Consider the following 14,685-nt stretch of genomic DNA (forward strand, 5'->3'; position numbering starts at 1 on the left):
ACATGATGATAAGGTAACTCTAGAACCTCTTTCTATTGATGAATTATTTGAAAATTTTGAAAGCATGCAAAATGACCTAGAAAAACTTAGTTCTAAGTATGTTGTGCTTAAGAAGAAATACAATGTTTTAATTAGTGAAAATAAGTCTTTACTTGATACAATTGCTTGCTTTAAAGAGAATGAAAATTTTGAGCAAATTGAAGAATTGAATGTCTCTAGTGATAAGCATGTTTGTATTGAGAAAGATGCTTTGCTTGATAAAGTTAGATTTCTTGAGCATGATAGTTGTGAAAAAGATAACTTGATTAAAGTGCTTAAAGAAAATGAACTAAGTGTTTTACAAGAACTTGATAAAGCTAAAGAAACTATTAAAAAGTTGACAATAGGTGCTCAAAGATTGGACAAAATTATTGAAGTAGGAAAATCTTATGGTGATAAGAGAGGTTTAGGCTATATTGATGAATCATCTACTCCATCAAGTTCTAAAACTACATTCGTTAAAGCATCACCTATTGTGCCTAAGTTTAACATGTCTAATCATGTGTCTAATCATGTTAAATCTAGTTTTGTACCCATATGTCATAATTGTGGTGTTGAAGGTCACATTAGACCTAAATGCTTTAAATTGAAGTATGCTCAAAATACTTATTCAAGAAGAAATTTTTCGCAAAGAGCAAAGTTTTACATTGCTCCAAGGAAGAATTTCTCCAATAAAAGTAGAGTACATAAATTTGTTATGAAAAATAAATCTTTGCATAATGTTGTTTGTTTTTCTTGTGGCAAGTATGGACATAAAGCTTATTCTTGTTACCTATCTAGATCTAGTGCTTGTAATGTCTATGAAAAAATGAAATGGATCCCTAAATATGTAAATGCTAACATTCTAGGACCCAAACAAGTATGGGTACCAAAGGATCAAACTTGAAATTAGTTGTTTTTAGGTTTGTTTGAAAGCCTCCAAGAAAAACAAATGGTACTTGGATAGTGGTTGCTCAAGACACATGACGGGAGACCGATCCAAGCTTATCTCTTTCTCCAAAAAGAATGGAGGCATGGTAACCTTTGGTGACAACAAGAAAGGTAAAATAATTGGTAAGGGTAATATAGGAAATGATTCATCTACTTTGATTGAAAATGTTCATTTGGTTGATGGTTTAAAGCATGATTTGCTTAGTATTAGTCAATTGTGTGATAAAGGATTTAGAGTAATATTTGATAAAAAAAAATTGCATAATTGAAAATGTTAGTGATAGAAAAGTTTTGTTTGTTGGAAATAGGGATGAAAATGTGTACACTCTTGATTTGAATGATTATCCTATTATTGATAAATGTCTCTCGGTTTTGCATAATGATTCTTGGTTATGGCATAGAAGACTAGGACATGCTAGCATGCACTTAATTTCAAATATTTCTAAAAATTGTTTGGTTAGAGGTCTTCCTAGTTTTAAATTTGAAAAAGACAAAGTTTGTGATGCTTGTCAAATGGGTAAGCAAACTAAGTCCTCTTTCAAATCTAAAAATGTGATCTCTACTACTAGACCCTTACAACTATTACACATGGACTTATTTGGCCCTTCTAGAATTGCTAGTTATGGAGGAAATTATTATGCTTTTGTGATAGTTGATGATTTTTCTAGATTTACTTGGGTTTTGATGATAAAATATAAGGATGATGCTTTGAAAAGTTTTATTAGTTTTGCAAAAAGAGTACAAAATGAAAAAGGATTTTTTATTTCCAAAATTAGGAGTGATCACGGAGGAGAATTTGATAATGATGCTTTTAAAGCTTTTTGTGAAGAAAATGGTTTTTCCCATAATTTTTCCTCTCCAAGAACTCCTCAACAAAATGGTGTAGTTGAAAGGAAAAATCGTACTTTGCAAGAATTTGCTAGATCAATGTTGAATGAGTATGGTTTACCTAAATATTTTTGGACGGAAGCCGTTAACACCGCTTGCTATGTTTCAAATAGAGTTTTAGTTAGACCCTCTTTAGATAAAACTCCTTATGAACTTTGGCATGGAAAAATTCCAAATATTGGGTATTTCAAAGTTTTCGGTTGTAAATGTTTTATTTTGAATAATAAAGAAAAACTTGGAAAATTTGATTCTAAGACAGATGTTGGTATTTTTCTAGGATATTCCTCTACTAGTAAAGCTTATAGAGTTTTCAATAAGAAAACTTTAGTTATTGAGGAATCTATTCATGTTGTATTTGATGAATCTTGGAATAATGTTTCTAATGAGTCTATTTGTAGTGATGATTTAGAAAAAGATTTTGGAGATTTACTTGTTAATGACAAAGGCAAAGAAATTGTTCCAAGTATGCAAGATGTGAACATCATAGAAAAGAAAGAAGAGGGTTCTTCATCCTTGCCTAAAGAGTGGAGATATGCTCTATCCCATCCCAAGGATCTAATTCTTGGCAATCCCGAACAAGGTGTCAAAACTCGTTCTTCTCTTAATTTATTTAGTAATCTTGCTTTTGTGTCTCAAATTGAACCTAGAAGTTTTAAAGATGCCGAATGTGATGAGTTTTGGATTTTAGCTATGCAAGAAGAATTAAATCAATTTGAAAGAAACAAAGTTTGGAAATTAGTCCCTAGGCCTTCTAATGCATCTATAATCGGAACTAAATGGGTTTTTAGAAATAAGATGGATGAAAATGGAAATATCATTAGAAATAAAGCTAGACTTGTAGCTCAAGGTTATTGTCAAGAAGAAGGTATAGATTATGAAGAGACTTTTGCACCGGTTGCTAGATTAGAAGCTATTAGAATGTTGCTTGCTTTTGCTTCTTATAAAAATTTCATTTTGTATCAAATGGATGTAAAAAGTGCTTTTTTTAAACGGTTATATTGTGGAGGAAGTTTACGTAGAACAACCTCCGGGCTTTGAAAGTTTTGATTTACCTAATCATGTTTATAAGTTGAAAAAGGCTCTTTATGGCTTAAAACAAGCTCCAAGAGCTTGGTATGATAGACTTAGCAAGTTTTTACTTGAGAATGACTTTAAGATGGGAAAAATTGATAATACTCTATTTATTAAAGTTAAAAATAATGACATGCTTATAGTACAAATTTATGTGGATGATATTATATTTGGTTCTACTAATTCATCTTTGTGTGAAGAATTTTCCAAGTGTATGCATAATGAGTTTGAGATGAGTATGATGGGAGAACTTAGTTTCTTCCTTGGTCTTCAAATCAAACAACTCAAGGATGGCATCTTCATAAGTCAAGAAAAATACACAAGGGATTTGCTCAAGAAATTCAAATTAAATGAAGGTAAAGTTGCAAAAACTCCTATGAGCACTACCACTAAGCTTGACAAAGATGAAAAAGGTAAGTGTGTGGATATAAAGACTTATCGAGGTATGATCGGATCTTTACTTTATTTGACCGCTAGTAGACCCGATATCATGTTTAGTGTATGTCTTTGTGCTAGATTTCAATCTTGTCCTAAAGAATCACATTTCCATGCCGTTAAAAGGATACTTAAATATTTGCTTGGAACTATTGATGTTGGATTATGGTATCCTAGAAATGTTGAGTTTAATTTGGTAGGATATTCCGATGCGGACTTTGCCGGTAGTTTACTTGACCGTAAAAGTACTAGTGGGACTTGTCAATTTCTTGGTAGTTCCTTAGTATCTTGGTTTAGTAAAAAGCAAAATTCGGTTGCCTTATCCACTACCGAAGCGGAATATATTGCGGTTGCTAGTTGTTGTGCACAAATTCTTTGGATGAAACAAACTCTTTGTGATTTTGGATTAAAATTTGATAATGTGCCTATATTTTGTGATAATACTAGTGCCATAAATTTGACTAAGAATCCTATTCATCATTCTAGAACTAAGCATATAGATATTAGGCATCACTTTATTAGAGAGCATGTACAAAATGGTCATATTACTCTTGAGTTTGTAAGTTCCAATAATCAATTAGCGGATATATTTACCAAACCTTTGAGTGAAGAAAGCTTTTGTAAAAATAGGCTTGAGCTTGGAATTATTCGTTGTGATGCATCTTGATTTTATATCTTACTTGATATTGTTACCCTAATGCATATTGATAGGGGGAGAATTAGACATTTTGTATGTGTTCATATTTTTTTGGGAGAGCTAACTTCCTTGGTATTGTTTTTGATGATTCCAAAGGGGGAGAAGTATAAGAAAAATATGTTTTTATCAATTTGTTGCATAATTGTTTCTATTGAATAATGCATATTTTTTTAGAGAAAAATTAATTAAGGACAAAGAAGGTTCTCTTATCAATTGTTTTCAAGTATGATCTTTGTGGTGAAATATATACATGAGCTTTATGGTTATACATCTTGATAATAGAATTACTTGTTGATCATGTGTGTTTCAAGTTATTTTTCTTCAATGATTTGTCATCATCAAAAAGGGGGAGATTGTTGGCTTTTTGGCCCTTAATCTCAAATTAATTTATTTTAATTATTCAATTAATTTATGTTTTGATGATAACAAATCTGATTTTTTTATTGACAATTTTATTAATTTGAATAGACCATATCGTAGAGCTTGGAAAAATGATTCTAACGCCTCTTGAATCACCCAAATCGAAGTTCAAATGAAGAAAATATTGCTAAAAGAAGCTTAACGAAAAAATACCCGAGATGGTGACGTGGCGACCAAGCATTCAATTTGAACCAATTAGAGAAAGCCACTTGGAGCAATGAAGGAGTAACAAATGTGGCTTTTTGTTATGTTTTATTGGCTTTTATAAAGAAAATGAATTAAAAGGAAAATGATTTTAATATTATTATTTTTTCTTGTGTCTAACGGCTAGTTTTTTTAAAAGAGGGTGAAGTTGCTTTATTGATTTCTTTTTAAACAAAGTATTTTGAAAAAACATATTATTATATTATTATTTGTATTGTGTCTAACGGCTAATTAAGTTTAAATCTCAACCATTCATTTTTCTTTTACTTTTATATCTAATGACGGCCAAATGATTTTGAATTTATCTTTCCTCTCTTTTTAAATACTTCACATTTACACAAGATCATTAAAATCTTTACAATCCTCAAGCAAAAAGCCAACATTGTTATTCTCTCTAAAGCTTCCAATTTTTATTCTTTTCATCTTATTCTTGAGAGCTTCTTATTGTATTGTGAGGATTAAATTTGTGAGCTTCAAATTGTATACTCACTCTTTTAGAGAGTTTTCTTTTGTGTGATTTAAAAACTTCAACATATTGTAACGGTTGGATCCTAACCCGTGGAAAGGATCGGGTTTGCTCTTGAACCCGAAAAAGGAGCAAGAATCGATTCGGCTCAAATCCGTGGAAAGAGTCTAAAGAAGATTTTCAATCAAAATCCCAAGAGGTGCTTGGGAAAGTGGATGTAGGTTGAGTTTAACCGAACCACTATAAAATTACGGTGTCTTCTTCTCTAACTCTTTTCTAATTATTTTTTAATTTAATTTTAGTTACATATTCTTATTGGTTGAGTTTGATTGCATATTTCCATTCATATCTTTTTATCAATCTTGTTATTTAACAAAGTTTACAAAGTTCTTTATTTAAATATTAAAAAATATCTAATTAGTTGATTTTACTTTTTATTTGTCAAAAAGTTTATTTAAACCCTATTCACCCCCCTCTAGGGTTGCCATACCGATCCAACATTGATTATAACCAAGATGCCTCAAAGTCGTTCACCTTTGGGATGTGTAATAAAATCCATGGATTTCGCACATTCAGGGAATTTCAATGTGTTCGACTGACTTTCCAAAGTTACTTTCTCTACTAAAGCCTGAAGCCCTGTATGCTGCAAGAATTAGTGTTGCCAATCGAGGTTGCAACGTTTCAAATGCAACTGATCAGCATACCATTCAAAATTTGAATTTTCAACATGACGAGTTTGTAACTTTAGTGCCCCTTGGAGAAGAAAATGAAATTCAGGGTATGTGTAATTCAGGTTTTGTTCCACAAGATAGTACAATTTAAATTATTCTCCATATGTTGCTTAATTATCTCAGAACGGTTTATTTAAACCAGGATGCAGTGCATGACAGCAACGGTCCGGTTTCTTTTGCAGAAATAGAGAACAACATGAAGCTAGTATGACAGCTAAAAGTGATGTATACGATACCTGCTCTCAAGGATGCTCTTTAGCCAATTCAAAGCATGAGATTTTATCAAGTATTTATCCTAAAAATCCAACCAATCAGTGTACACAAAATTTCTATCAAGAATTTGGAAGTGTAAATGTGGCATCAGAGGACCTCAATTCTGAAGAGAACACATTAGGAAAATCATTTAAAATTATGTTGATGAACATTGCAAACGAAACTAAGAAAACTCAGCTCATGAAGGTACGGTACCAATTTATAGTCTTCTAAAATATTCATCAATCATGTTTCTTTTATGAGATTTTCTATTGATGGTATTGAAGTTTTATATCCTTGGCTTAGTATTCTTTAAAGGGGTGTTTGACAGAAGGAGTGGTCCAAGAAGTTGTGAAATCTAGAAAGTTTTGAACTCTTAGGGCCTAGGACATACGAAGTCAATAAGGCATAAAATTGAAATTTTCTTGTCGGGAGTCCACAAACACTTTTGGCCAAACAAAGAGCGGAAAACTCCACACTTCCCTAATCCTACTCTTCCAACTCCTTGGCTCATACAGCCTCTACGATCTCTAAATACTGATAGGCCCATGGTAGTGAAGGTGTACACCCGTAGGCACAAGAAAGGATTCAGGTGAGGAGGATGGGAAGCTGTATTTGTTGGTCTGAATGTTGCTAGTTAAGGGAGCCATGAGTCTTTTATGCTTTCATATAAATGCTATTATGATTGTTTGGAGAGGGTATGTTTTGGCATAGCTTGTATCAGGTTTCTTAGAATAATTGGGAGAGCTAGAGAAGCTTCTGATTCCTTCCCTCCATTATTGATAAATAAAATTGAGGTTAAGGCTTATCATATACATACCCAGTCATTGAACTTCTCCATATTCCTTAAGAGGCATATCTTGCTTGGCTTATTTGGCTGGCTCTACTCATGTAGGATTTCGAAAGGCGAATCTGACATCCTGCCAAAAATGATTAATCAGTTTCTTTAACTGTTGAACTTTTAGGTTGTATACTAGCAAGCACATGAAGTTTAGGGATTCAATCTTTATATTATTTTTAAGAGTTATTCAATATCCCTACCTAGAATAGACAAATGAAGCTTGAAACTACCCATAATATTAATGTTGTTGTTTAATTATGACATTTTGTTATCGGTCTTTCTAACTTACAAATATCCATCTTCTGATATGTGTTCACATGCATATTTTATGGATGTAGATTTTATAGTATTTCTTTATTTATTTTATATGGCATTAGCTGTGTACATTTTTTTATAAAATATTAATATAAATATTAAACCACCGATTCACCAAAAAGTTTAAGCTGGTGGTTGAAAGAAAATTCAATTATAGCCTTAAGCTTAAGCTACTTTGGTGGACTAGAGAGTATAATCTTAGAAACACTCAATCTGATCAAGTTCTCTGAAGCAAGAATTAAAGTTCGGAAAAATCTTTGCGGATTCTTACCAGCAACTATAGAATTAAAGAGTGAGAACTGAGGAAATTTTTCCCTTAATTTTGGGGATTTTGAACCCTTATAAGCTCCTGTAATAATCCAATCTGATCTATTTCAAAGTGATTTTTCCAATCCTATTGATTTATGTAGAATAAATTCAGTGATTTTAGATGAAGGGCTCCAAAGTGATGGTCTCCCAGATACCTGAATTTTCTCAAACAGAATGCCCCATCCATCTCAAGAAATCCTTTCGAAGCACTTAGGAAGTTGGGTGATGAAGAAGAAAACCTTGTTCGACCGGAAAGAGTTTCAGCCCTTGAATCCTCGCCGAAAAAAATAATTTTCAGAAGGAAAAATTCAAATTTGGGTATAGCTGGGATCTCCACGTACTTAGAAGGGGAAAAGACTTCAATAGAAAAGAGAGAAAAACAGACCTCAAAAGAAGAAAAGGCAGCCAACCGACATTTTATTATCTCAAAAAACAGCTCACCTAGCCCTCCCCAACCAGATTTTTTCAAACTTAATGTATCTGCAGACATTTTAAAAGCTGACACACAGATGGTAGGCCCCAAGAATTTTATTAATCAGAATTCCAATGGCTTTTGGTATTCTGACGAATTGGAGGAAGAATCAGAGTCCTCTCCTCCATCAAGGAACTTCACTTGCGGGCCATCTCCTGTTTTCAGCTCTCAACCAAAATTACCAGCCTCTCCCAAGACTAAAATATCATCTGCAATGAAAGCTATTCCATTTCATGCCAGAAATTTTTCTAAGCACCTCAAGACCTATACCAAAGGGAGAACTTCTTTTCGCAACATTTGGATGAGCTTGGCTAATTCTGATTTATTAGAGGAAAGTTGTGTGAAGATACAAATTCCAAATTCAGTTGGCAAAAGGTCAGTACTGCCTTCCTCCTTAAGTAATAAATTTTCTCAATCCTCCTCCAAACTTTCTGGTTCATTCTTTAATTTTGTGCAAGATACTTCTTGTCTCAAAAAAGTTGAGAGCCTAGAAGATGAATTCATGGAAGTTTAATCAGTCACCAGTGTAAGTAGTGCAGAATTTGAACCAGTTGAGGAAGAAATAATTCAATCAGAGACAGAGAAACAAGAGGACAGTGACTCTCTCGGTCCAGATTTTATTAAATTGTTTTCCTCCCCATAAAAAGAAATTTTGTGCAGGTCAGCAAGTATCCTTCCCCCTCAAGAGTTGGTTCCTTTCTTGGCAGCATGTGAAATTGAATTGATATAAGGCAGAGGTTGCAAAGATGAAGATTATATCATGGAACACTAGAGGATTCATGGGCCATTCGAAACAATTGGCTATTAAAAATCTTTTGAAGAAAGCTAATCCAGATAGAGCATTGATTCCGGGGACCAAAAGAGAAGAGATTGCCAGTTGTATTATAAAGGCACTATGGAGTTCAAAAGGAATTGGCTGGGTCTTTGTTTGAAGCTAGTGGCAGATTAAGAGTTTTGCTGATTATGTGGATAAATATAAGTTGTCGATTATTGAAGTTCGGTCAAGAGAAGGAAGGTCATTACAGTGTGGCTTATAAGTTGTTTCAACATTAATTTATAAGTTGTTTGGAAAGGTTCTCGCAGAAAGATTAAAGAAAGCCAGGCCAGGTATTACTTTGTAAGACCTCCTATTATCTATACCTATAAAAGGAAGGGTAGAAAGGGAAATTCCTTAGCAACCAATGATGAGAGAATAATGGGAGAGGATCGTGCAGGTGGGGCCCACTAGGAGGGATGAGAGAGAGAGGTATAAACATGTAATGTTGGGGTAGGGGAGGCTAGGTCTTTTTTGGTTATTTCAAGGAGAGTAAAGGCTGCTGTAGCCTGAGGGTATCCAGCCCTGTATAAAGGAGCTGGGTAAGTTTTCTATGTTGTTCTTCCTTTATTTTTCATATCTACTATTGTTGAATGTGTTTTGGCTTTTACATAAATAAAGAATTACAGAGTGCTGCCTCTGTTTAGCCATTTGGTTAGGATATTTTGTGTTTTATTGTTAGAATCCTAAGATATTTCTCCATTACAATGTGGCTTTCTGGAAGAGTGCCAAATCTTGGATCCTATTTTAATAGCAAAAGAAACTTTGGAGGTATATATTATCCGAAAAAAGAAAAGATGGATCATTAAATTAGACCTTGAAAAGGCCTTTAACAGAGTGGATTGGAAATTTTAGAAAATGTAATGCAAAAGAAGATCTTCGACGTAGGATATTGTGTTATATTGGCCAGCCTTTACAGCATCCCCACTTTGAAGTCTTTGATGATCAGGACTTTCGGATCAGCCCTCTGCTTCAAACAGTTTTTGCTCAACCAATCAAGGCTTATTCTTCTTTGTTCTCAGCATGCTGCCTTTGATTATGATTTTGCTTTGGAAAGATTCTTTTTATCATTTTGTTTGTCTTTGTTTTTGTGGCTTTTTGTTTTGATCTTGTGTTGTCGCTTTTTGGATGTTTTGAGGGCACTAAGGGGGTGTCAACCTAGTTTGTGATGCCCGGATGCGCCTGTTGATCTTCCCTCTCCCCTTTTGCTCTTTGTATAATCCTCATGTACATTGAGCTTTGTCTCTTTCTTTATATTAATAATAGTGAGACTCGTATCCTTTTTTAAAAAAAGAAAGAAAATTCAATTATATATCACCAACACTCTCCTCACTTGTGGGCTTGAAATATTTGAAAGGCCCAACAACTGGAAATGGATTTTAATTGGGGAGGAAACGAAAATACGAGGCTTGAACACGAGACCTTCTTGGACCACCTGCTCGGATACCATATTGAAAGGGAGACAAACAAACACACAACTTTACGTGGAAACCTGTGTACCAGGAGAAAAACCACTATATTTTTCTTCTTATTATTTTCTGATGAAAAATACAATAGGTACAAGGGAGAATAAATAGAATATACAGAGGAATAAAAAAGGAAAATATTTAGGAATTAAGAAAAATATTCCCATAAACTTTTCATAAATATTCTAAGATTCTAACAATAAAAAGTTCTTTTTATTCCAAATTGTGACTGCTCTAATGTGCAGTTGTTTTCTGATTTAGATGATTGAGGAACTTGGTGGTTCTCTCACTGCTGATGGGAGTACAAGCGCTCATGCCATTACAGGAAAAGTGCGGAAAACTCTAAACTTTTGTATTGCTCTCTTGCAACCTTAGACGAACACTCTTCTATGTGTCCTTTTGGCCTTTGAATACCGATAATCATCTCATTTGCACCAAAGTTAGCGATTCCATGCACACAAGGCCTTTGCCGTTATTCTTCCATTGCCTCGTAGTTGTGCTTAGGCTGGAAATTGCTGTGAACCTTCTAGATCTAAAAGGGCATAGTTTCTTATTCTACTGCCTATTTACTTTTAGTTAAACATCAAAATCAATTCTTATGTTTGAGTTGGATTGTATCATGCTCTTCCTTTTCAGTTGTTTCTATCGTGATGGTGGGTAGTGGTTGTTAAGACAACCATTAGGCTAATTTGGGTTTCAGGCTTACTTTTCCCATTTTACGTGTAAAATGGCTCAAGCTCACTAATGAAAGATATTTGTTGGCTAGCTAGTGTTTTTATCCTCGATTTCCTTCTTCCCCTAATACATTATGTTATGGAATTTGTTAGATACCTAGATTAGTATAGGGTTGGGGTATAAGGGTAATTAGATATTTAGGAAGTTACTAGTAGTTATTGTGTAAGTGTGGTTACTAGTAGTTATTATGTAAGTGTGGTAACTAGGGTGGTGGTTACATGTTATTATAAATGGAGGGAGGGTAAGTGGGGAGAATTCTGGGGAGTGATATAAGGTTTGGGTGAGAGTACTCAAGAGGGAGGGTTCCAAGTGCTTTATACTTGGTTTTATCTTGTATTTTCTTATAGTTACATTATAATAAATTCAGATCTTGTTCTTGTTAGGAAGTATATGTCTCCAATATTATTTAAGTACAGTAGGAGAATTAAAAAGGGTAATATTGACCCACACAAGAATATATGAGAGATTATAGGAGGAGAGAATATCGGAGGAGATCTTTCCCATTAGTTTGTTAGTAAAGCAAAATAAAATGGAGGAAAGAGGAGGGAGAAAGGGGACAAAATATTCCAAAGAAGTAGAGGCTGCCGTCTTTCGTGCTCGGGAGAAGTAGAGGGTCCAAGTCAAGTTCTTTTTATTGTTTGTTTTGGTCATTTTCATGGTTGCGGTTTGTTCTTAGTTTTTCTTGTTCTTTGTTGTGATCCTCACTGGAGTGTGCCTTTAGGAAGTAGATGTGAGTGATTTTTTATTCTCTATACTGTAATTCATTGAGGTAATTCAATAAAGTAAGATACACTTGCCGTATATTTACAGTATCTTAACAAATTGGTATCAGAGCGTTTTTACTTGGGAGAATGATAGAGCAGCACAAAAACGGATCAAAGAGAAGTTGGAGACCTCTGATAAGGAAATCTCGGGGATACAAGTGGAGTTACACAAGTTGCTGGCAATTGAAGAAAACTTGTTATGCTTGCCAAAAAGCATCGAAAGACTGGTCATCTAGTTGGAAAAACAAGAACGGTTGCTAAATGCATCGAAGGAATAGCAGAAGGATAATTTGACGATCTCCGAAAGAATGGAAGGATCGTCGAGCAAAGGACCAACGATTGAGAGTATAATCGAAGGTGGAGGTAAGACATTGAAGGAAATCAAGGTAGAAGGTAAAACAAACAAGTTTGAAAGGGATGAAAACTCGAACGATCATAGCAAATTCAAGAAGGTTGAAATGCCTGTGTTCAGTGGCACTGATCTGGATTGTGTTTATTTAGAACGGATTGGAATCTTCAGGTCCATAAATTGATGGATTTCAAGAAGGATCTGAAACTATAGAAGAATCGAGGAAAACGCGATTTCAACGGTTATACAACGAAGGTGAAGAGGATGGCAAAGAGAGACCAAGAAGAAACTATAGAGGAAGGTCGACGAGGATTACCTGTGAGGCTCGAAATGAAGACTCGAGTGAAGAAAAATTTGTTGCTAAAAGAAACACAAAATGGCTGGTTGCAATGGAGAAAGAAGAAGCCGATAGTTATCGGTCTACAGAGGCTCGAGAAGGTGGTCTGGAATAGGGGTGAATCACGTGACGAGGAAGAAGTTGTTGCACACATGATGGTGCCAATGGCGTGGTAGAAATTGGTAGGACAGAGGATTAGGACAAAAGGAACAATCTTGGGTTTTACTATTTCAAGTGGGCTTCAACTTACTCTAAATGAGCTTCAACTTATTCTAAATAAAACATTGGGGGCACATCATTTTGTAGATGAAGTGGGTGGAGAGTTCCAAAAATAGGAGGGAAGAAAAACTTGTATGTAGGTGGGTCCTAGGAATGAAACCGGCGGCAGTATGATTTTGGTCTTGACGCAACACTTTGATTATGGCCTAGCCCACTAGAGATGAAGAGTTTGAAAATTAAACACTTGTTGGTGATATGCAAAGGGTTAACTAAGACAATGTGTTTTGGAAAAGGAAAATTCAAGTACATTGGGCTGCTTTGTGGGCTGAAGTCAATGGACCTTATTGGAATCGAGAGTTTTTCAAAGCCGAAGGGGAGGATTTCTTTTTCAACATTGAAGAGCAGAATGCTGGGGATTGTTTGCAATTAAAAAGAGAAAAAAAGAGAAAGGGGCCTTGATCATGTTTGCAAGCACACCTTGAGGACAAGGTGTTTTGAAGCATCGGGTAATGTTAGATACCTAGATTAGTATAAGGTTAGGGGTATAAGGGTAATTAGATATTTAGAAAGTTACTAGTAGTTATTATGTAAGTGTGGTTACATCTTATTATAAATGGAGGGAGGGTAAGTGAGGGGAGAATTCTGGGAAGTGATCTAGGGCTTGGGTGAGAGTACTCAAGAGGGAGGTTCCAAGTGCCTTATACTTGGTTTTATCTTGTATTTTCTTATAGTTCATTATAATAAATTAAGATCTTGTTCTTGTTAGGAAGTATCCTAACAGAATTCCTCTAGAAGGTCTCATGTTAGCGAATGATAATCTGCGTTAAGTGTGTATTTGTAGGAGTTCTTCTCCGGACATCTATGGTTGATATTTTTTACCTTTCAATATATCAAAGCCAAGGATTCTTTTGCATTTCTCTATGCTTTTTCTTTACCCAATTATGCTTTTTTCAGTTATATTTGGAGTAGTATTTCATTTCTTTCATGTGAAATGTTGAACTTCAGTAGTGTGGAGAGTGGAACGTAATATCTTACCTTTTATATTAGTAAACTTGATTTTAAGCAATGTGTTTTTGAAGATTTTATGTTGTAGATTGTTTTTTGTTCTTCAAGCTACTGTTCTTAACTTTATTTTCTCCTGTTATTGTTCTCAATGATTATCGAGCATATGCATTACCATGTGGCTTCAAGCGTGTCAGTGTGCTCTTGCTCATAATTTTTACTATATCTTGTTACTAAAATTGCAAGTTAATTGCAAATTACTCAGAGCTTGGATTGTCTCCTCCAGTTGGTTAAAGGAAAGCTACCGGGAAGGCAGATTTGTTGGTAAGTTCGAATGGCTTGCTAGTATCAAAGCGTAATGTATTTTCTTCCACTTATGTTTTTCATCCTACCTAATTTTTGTGATTGATTAATTCCTTATTGATCTGCAGACGAGTTGCCTTACATACTAAATGATGATGACTACATATCGAAGTATCGAGCCAGCCTAAAAGCTGCAGTTCTCAAGGCAAAAGCATGTTTTTGAGCTTTATTTGAAGGGTATGATGTTTGCATATCAGCTCACGCTCAACCACCACCTAAAACTCTATCCCTGATAGTCAAGTCAGCCGGTGGAAATGTAAGTTCTCTGTTATTGTACAAATCTCGAGTACTAGGTTTGGTTCTCTATATTACACATACAACCACTATAATATGGCTATCCTCCCATCTAATGAAGACGTGAAGTTCTCAACAAACAAGCACGTATACGAATTCTAGACATGGGTCAATAAATTATAGACATGGTGACGTGTCATTTTTTTCTAAAAAATATAGGATAGTGCTAGAACACAGTTTTAATATATATAATTTAAAAAGTATGTATCATATTTATATAGAAATTCAAAGTCAATAAGTTTATGTATTTATATGCTTAAAAATAAGCTCAT

General features: G+C 34.4%; 1 long non-coding RNA gene across 1 annotated transcript; it reads left to right on the top strand.

The window, feature by feature from the left end:
• Positions 1–13,884: 13,884 nt before the first annotated feature.
• LOC116405658 lies at positions 13,885–14,567 on the top strand. The gene is made up of 2 exons (XR_004218750.1): positions 13,885–14,080; positions 14,188–14,567. It is a non-coding gene; the product is annotated as an uncharacterized LOC116405658 (long non-coding RNA).
• Positions 14,568–14,685: the final 118 nt, after the last annotated feature.

The sequence above is a fragment of the Cucumis sativus genome, unplaced genomic scaffold (genome assembly GCF_000004075.3).
Source record: "Cucumis sativus cultivar 9930 unplaced genomic scaffold, Cucumber_9930_V3 scaffold136, whole genome shotgun sequence".
Taxonomy (NCBI): Eukaryota; Viridiplantae; Streptophyta; class Magnoliopsida; order Cucurbitales; family Cucurbitaceae; genus Cucumis; species Cucumis sativus.